Source organism: Haliotis rubra, unplaced genomic scaffold (genome assembly GCF_003918875.1).
Source record: "Haliotis rubra isolate DU_JTF1 unplaced genomic scaffold, ASM391887v1 Scf555, whole genome shotgun sequence".
NCBI classification, from domain to species: Eukaryota; Metazoa; Mollusca; class Gastropoda; order Lepetellida; family Haliotidae; genus Haliotis; species Haliotis rubra.
Window position 1 is genome coordinate 26,244 of NW_025767252.1, and position 8,129 is coordinate 34,372.

Below are 8,129 nucleotides of genomic sequence, written 5' to 3' on the forward strand. Positions count from 1 at the left end.
ATGAAATTGCTATTTTCACGATGCGTTTCTTTTTGGGGAGAGTATATTATTTCCAGATCTGTATTGTTTTCCGTGTTGACAGGCTCAGGTATTCCGCATCAAGTTTTCACAAATCCATAAACGGCCAATTTCATTAATGATAATCATCACTTTGACCTCTTAACCCCCGGCTTGTTGGATGGATTTCGCTGGGATATCTGCACCGCTGTAACGATTTCACAAAGGAATCTTTTAATATGACCACAACAGTCATTAGATTTGGCAAAATATGATCTTTCACATTTTGAAGATCGGTGCTCAGTGCTGGCTGACATTTTATGGAATGTGTTGCTATGTTACGCCAATTTCACCAATACAGACACTATGTCCAAGACAATATTTCCTTCCTGCAGTCACACTGTAGAAATGTCAACGTTTCGGCAACGGAGCAAAACACCAGGAAGCACCTAACACGCAATCACAGACACTAATACATTTCTCAGTATCAGACAATTGCAAGGTTAACTCCTACATTGATTGCCTCACAGTCTCTGAACACAATCCGGGTGTTTCATCTTTCTGTATACGTGTCTGAGGAAACACCGGAGGAAACATTCCAGGAATCACTTCCTTTCCTCCCATCCCCACGCCTGTAACTGGGGCACCGTACAGAACTGGTTCATGTTGGAGGAAGGTCCCACATTGTAAGGAACAAGTGCCATTTATAGCGTCAGTTCATCGTAAAGAAGCCTACTTTCCGGGTAAGAGTCTGGAATAAACTGATTCGAAAACTTTATGATGGCGCTATTAAAATATTATTGTCTTTCAACAATAGGGACATTTACCGGGTTTTGTCAAGTCTTCCTCTGATCTTGCTATAAACAGCACTTGTGAAACTTCATCGATAAATGCAGGCTTTCAAAACTCACTTTAATTGTGACTGGATTCAGCGGACTATTATGATACATTTATATTATATTATTGTACACTCGCTATCATCGCACCCCCCACAAACACCGCTGTGCTGACACAAACCTACCACCCTATACACACGCGTGCGCTCCCCTGAATACCTACACCCCTGCACACGCACATGCTCCCGGTATACATATATGTACCTCTGTACATAGAGAGTGGGTGTAGACAGAATACAGACACAAGGGTGGTGGGACAGTGGACGTGAGTGTAGAGCGTAGACGTCAGAGCATAGGGACGATATAGACATGCGCTGTTATAATTACAGAACACATACGTATTGGTTGTAATAGTTACAGAACACAGGGCACTATATACGTATTGATTGTTATAATTACAAAACACAGGGACCTATATACGTATTGGTTGTTATAATTACAGAACACAGGGCCCTATATACGTATTGGTTGTTATAATTACAGAACACAGGGACCTATATACGTATTGGTTGTTATAATTACAGAACACAGGGACCTATATACGTATTGGTTGTTATAGTTACAGAACACAGGGCCCTACATATGTATTGGTTGTTATAATTACAGAACACAGGGCCCTACATATGTATTGGTTGTTATAATTACAGAACACAGGGCCCTACATATGTATTGGTTGTTATAGTTACAGAACACAGGGCCCTACATTATTGGTTACAGAACACAGGGCCCTACATATGTATTGGTTGTTATAGTTACAGAACACGGGGCCCTACATATGTATTGGTTGTTATAATTACAGAACACAGGAACATATATACGTATTGGTTGTTATAATTACCGAACACAGGAACATATATACGTATTGGTTGTTATAGTTACAGAACACAAGGACCTATATACGTATTGGTTGTTATAATTACAGATCACAGGGACTTATATACGTATTGGTTGTTATAATTACAGAACACAGGGCCCTATATACGTATTGGTTGTTATAGTTACCCAACACAGGGCCCTACATATGTATTGGTTGTTATAGTTACAGAACACAGGGCCCTACATATGTATTGGTTGTTATAGTTACCGAACACAGGAACATATATACGTATTGGTTGTTATAGTTACCGAACACAGGAACATATATACGTATTGGTTGTTATAATTACCGAACACAGGAACATATATACGTATTGGTTGTTATAATTACAGAACACAGGAACCTATATACGTATTGGTTGTTATAATTACAGAACACAGGAACCTATATACGTATTGGTTGTTATAGTTACAGAACACAGGAACATATATACGTATTGGTTGTTATAATTACAGAACACAGGAACATATATACGTATTGGTTGTTATAATTACCGAACACAGGAACATATATACGTATTGGTTGTTATAATTACCGAACACAGGAACATATATACGTATTGGTTGTTATAATTACCGAACACAGGAACATATATACGTATTGGTTGTTATAATTACCGAACACAGGAATATATATACGTATTGGTTGTTATAATTACAGAACACAGGGAGTATTGGTTGTTATAATTACCGAACACAGGAACATATATACGTATTGGTTGTTATAATTACAGAACACAGGAACATATATACGTATTGGTTGTTATAATTTGTTACACAGAACACAGGAACATATATACGTATTGGTTGTTATAATTACAGAACACAGGAACATATATACGTATTGGTTGTTATAATTACCGAACACAGGAACATATATACGTATTGGTTGTTATAATTACCGAACACAGGAACATATATACGTATTGGTTGTTATAATTACCGAACACAGGGACCTATATACGTATTGGTTGTTATAATTACAGAACACAGGGCCCTATATACGTATTGGTTGTTATAGTTACAGAACACAGGGCCCTACATATGTATTGGTTGTTATAGTTACAGAACACAGGGCCCTACATATGTATTGGTTGTTATAGTTACAGAACACAGGAATATATATACGTATTGGTTGTTATAATTACCGAACACAGGAACATATATACGTATTGGTTGTTATAATTACCGAACACAGGAACATATATACGTATTGGTTGTTATAATTACAGAACACAAGGACCTATATACGTATTGGTTGTTATAATTACAGAACACAGGGAACCTATATACGTATTGGTTGTTATAATTACAGAACACAGGAACATATATACGTATTGGTTGTTATAATTACAGAACACAGGAACATATATACGTATTGGTTGTTATAATTACAGAACACAGGAACATATATACGTATTGGTTGTTATAATTACAGAACACAGGAACATATATACGTATTGGTTGTTATAATTACCGAACACAAGGTACCTACATACGTATTGGTATATTACGGATTGGTTATACGTATAGAACACAGGAACATATATACGAATTGGTTGTTATAATTACAGAACACAGGAACATATATACGTATTGGTTGTTATAACTACCGAACACAGGAATAAATATATGTATTGGTTGTTATAAATACCGAACACAGGGACGTACATACGTACTGGTTGTTATAATTACCGAACACAGTGTTTGTTCCATAGGTTTGTATACCCGCACACACGTTACGGGGTCCATGTTGCGTTCGCAAACGTCATCATCGTCATCCACGTCTTCTCCTTATTATGAAGATCGGGGAGGCGGGCCTGCCACGTGGTTAATGGTTTCCAAGTACCGGGTTCGATTCTGCGAAGCCCTTTTGTAGGGCCCCGCCGTAGTCTCTGGCATAAACCTATCTATCCCACCTACCACTGAGCCTATGATGTCACTCAGGAAATACAAGTTCATAAAGTTGGTCGGTATAAACTGATAAGCTGTACGTGAAAACAGGACATACATATATATATTATCGGATATTACCAGGTGGGTTTCCCCATTAACAACACAAACAAATTAACATCACGCAGTTGTTTCGTTGTTCATATCGTGTATCTAACATTTAGTTACCTTCTACTGTAAACATCACAAAGACAGAGCACTACATCTAACATACATATTGTGTCTCGCCGACTGAATAGAAGGCGACTAACCACCTGGCGAGATTGGATCTTACTTGATCCACATGCAGTCGTCCCATTGTCGGATGTGATGGACTGCCCGTGGAACCTGTTAGAACGACTGCATGTTGTTTTCCGCTGGGCACGTGCCGAGCTTCATGGAGTGACAGACTTCTTTGACATCGCCACGAATAGCTGCAATATTGTTGATCAAGAAGAGCAGAAAAAAACATACATTTTCTTTGGACAGATCATCCTGACACCTCATAGAGACTAGAGACAATTATGTCTTACTGATTAAAATGAAATGCAGTAGAGAGGGGTTGGGTGGACCTGGCACAGTGAGGCTGGCAGGGCGCAACATCAGGCTCAGGTACCCTTGTCCCTCTACACGAAGCCCAGACACCGAATGGGACTTCTCCCAGGAGGCGATGCCCAGTCGAACCCACCAAGAACTTTCCTGAGAATGTGGAGACCTCCAAACACTGCAGAATTCTGCATTACCCTGAGTGTCAGAAGAGCTGTGCTTATGGTGGAGAACCCGGGCATTCTGCGCCAAGCTATCTGGAGGTACGAAACCAAGGGCACGGTGAACAATGGGGAGTCAGTCAACTTGGTACTTGGGGTGCAAGCGAGACATTTCACAGGCGTTGTCCGTATTTTGTCCGTGTTTTTACTGAATCTTGCCAATCACGTTGCTGTCAAAAGGGATAGAAAATTCAATGATATAAATGAGTGCCCATGTCACACTGTTTACGACACGAGTGCCTAAATGTTGGTATTATCCGAGCGCGAGGGATATACCGATATTTAGGCACGATTCCGTATAATTTTGCACGAATTCCATATAAGTCGTGTGGCACATTTGCGAGTGTAATAATTTCTTTATTTTCCATTTTCTTCTTGTACATTTTTGCAGTAAAACACGGAAAGTAAGTGTGACAGCCCTGTTCATTGACATCACGTTCAATTGTTTAATGACGTCACAGACGACGAAATACAGAAACAATGGCTGCTGGGCAAAAGTGATACGTGCACATGTGCACATATGATATATATGACACTGGTTATGTTTCACCGTATGGATAATAAATCTTCATAATTGCATGTAGTTCCTATGGTATGGTGACTCATCCGGGTCATTGCCACCGTAATATGGTGTTCCGCCTCAACAGATAATACACGCGATATGATGTCGTGATAGTTGCTGGACACTAACACTCAGGGCCTAGATTTTCGAAGCTCTCTTAGCGCTAAGATAGTCGTAAGTTAATGTTAATGTATAGCACTTACGACTATCTTAGCGCTCAGAGAGCTTCGAAAATCTAGGCCCTGCTACCTCTTTGGTTGCTCGCACACTTTCGATGGTGTGATTTCGATCATCGAAAGTGAGCAATAACTCGGATGGCGGTGTGGTAACTTTAACATATATGGAAATTAATTAAGCAACACCTATTATTCTGTGAATTAAAAACACAGATATTTTCTGAATTAAACATTTTATATCTTGCTGTATACCATGATTTTTTGTGGACATATCAATGCACATGCAACCGCGTGCAATGCACGTGAACTGCCATACCCATAACATCGTTGAAATCAAGGTTGTACTGATAACATGTCACACTCACTCCTTTCAGTTTGGATTGAATATTCAGCACCATAATTGTTATGGCACGTAGTAAATTGTCAGAGGCTACATTGTGGCAAACTATTGTCATGAAAAATGCAGGAATGTCTCTTAGACAAATTCGACATCAAGTTGGGCGCAATCCTTCCACCATTTCAAGACTCTTGAACAAACACTGGGTTACCAATGATGTTAAAGATCTTCCAAGACCCGGCAGACCCCGCGAGACAACAATAAGAATGGACAGGGCATCGTTGAGACTTGTTAGGCGCCGTTCATGGGACTCAAGCCTATCATAAAGGCAACAAGCCTATCATAAAGGCAACAGTGGTTACAAGGGAGAGCCATTTCCTGCAGGACCATCAGGGCCGAAGACACATCAAGCGTATAAACCTGTCCCCAGCTCACAAAGCAGCACGACGAGTCAGGTGTAATCAACGTGTTCGCTGGAACATTCCGTCATGGCGGAGGGTTCACGTTTCCGATGAGAGTCGTTTCTTACTTCATGTGGTAGGTACAGACAAAGGTACACAGCTATGGTTCACCGCAATATCCAGGAGACGGTTCCCTTTCGGGATTTGTCAATCATGGTATGGGGATGCATTTCCTTGGGTTGCAAGATAGACCTTACCACCATAAGGTAACCTTAATGGGACTCGACATCGACAGGAGATCCTTGAGAGGGCTGTTGTTTCACTTTTTGATAACCATCCTCTAGCTACAAGACCCATCTATATGGATGACAATGTCAGACATCCTAGAGCACGTGCTGTCATCCAGTGCACCAGAATGCTGTTGACACCATCCTATGGCCTGCCACGAGTCCAATAAAGAAATTACAGATCTCAGTCCCACTGAGCATCTGTTTGCTCTAGCAAAATATGTTCAATGGAGATGACATAATGTGGTTGGTGAAGACGTGTAAACTATCGTGCAAGGAGGTCTTCACATTGAAATAGCCTAATGGAAAATGGTTGGAGACTTGTTAGAAGATTCTGGGTGGACTTCAGCACTAACAGAAACAGGTATTGCCTCAAGTGGAACAGCTAAATCTTTTATTTCAGCGTCTCATGTTACAAAGATATACTCATCAAATAGCTGCCATATCACTAGCAAAGCTTCAAAGTTATGCTTACATGTCCTCACTGGAACCGTATGTTCAACAATCATTTGAAAACTGGCTCCACAAATTGGATGTCAGAAAAGAGTCCAACATTCAAATACTGGGATTTGATTCTTCATCTCGACAGAATGCTACCAATCTTTGTGAGGTCCCATCGCGAAAGAACCATGTCTCTGTAAACCCAGATAATGGAACAAATTGTTCCTTGGTTCTTTGCTCTTGATCACACCGACTATGCACGCTGGCTGCCAGTTCACATCAGAGATATGAAAGCCCTTCCTGTTGACAGAAGAGAGTCCCTTCAGAGAGGTTGGGTTTTCAAAAAAAACAACAAACACATTTTCTGCCATGCTTTTGGATCAAGCTCGTGAACAAAGCAGCAAAGATGTAAAACACTCAGATGGTGCAGTTGGATTAACAGAAAATGTTGCCTTGACATCTGGACCAGAACAAACAAGAATTCTGCAAGTGTTTCAGAAGCAACATGACAAGGTGGATGCAAGAAGGAATGAACAAGATTTTGCTACGCAGCAGAAATTTAAGACTAAAGTCAACAACTTTTGTGGCACAGTTGCTTCGATGGGAAATCCCTTCCTGGAAGTGTCACCTGAACTGATGACCCTTGACGCGCATCACTGTGTTGGTGAAGCTGTCGTAGCATCTATGAAATCAATGGAGAAAACAGGAAAAGACAAATATGAGAAGTTTGTAAAGGATGTTTTTGTGGAAATTACAGAGTCAATTCACAAGCCCATCAAGAAAAATCACCTCCCTTTTTTTCAAGCGACCACAAACAAAACCTCAGTCTAAATCAAACAGCAAACGAATGACCTGAAAAATGACTACAGTCTCTTCAGTCAGATGTTCATTGATTGTCAGGTACGTCAATCTGATTTAAATCAAATCTTTTCTCATGATAACCACCCGTGGCCACCATCCATATCAATTCATGGAAAATTTCATTTACCAAACTGCAAATCAGAGCACTTAGATTGTCTTGCATCACCTGGGTATGACTCTGTTCTTTGAGACAACATAAGAAAAGCGAAGACAAGGCAGTAGAAGAAAGGTTTCCCGTCACACTAGACTACCTTTAATCTTTGCTTCTTTTCTAAAAACCCGTGAAGGTACGGGTTAGAATGAACCTTCAGTAACCCATGCTTGTCGTAAGAGGCGACTAACGGGATCGGATGGTCAGGCCACTGACTTGGTTGACACTTGTCATCGGTTCCCAATTGCGCAGATCGATGTTCATGCTGTTGATAACTGGATTGTCTGGTCCAGACTCGATTATTTACAGACCGCCGCCATATAGCTTGAATATTGCTAAGTGCGGCGTAAAACTAAACTCACTCACTCACTCTTTTCTAAAAGAATCAAAGGACAAAGAAGAACTCTTTGCATTCTTAACAGATAGTGTGTCTAGCAGCTTTTAC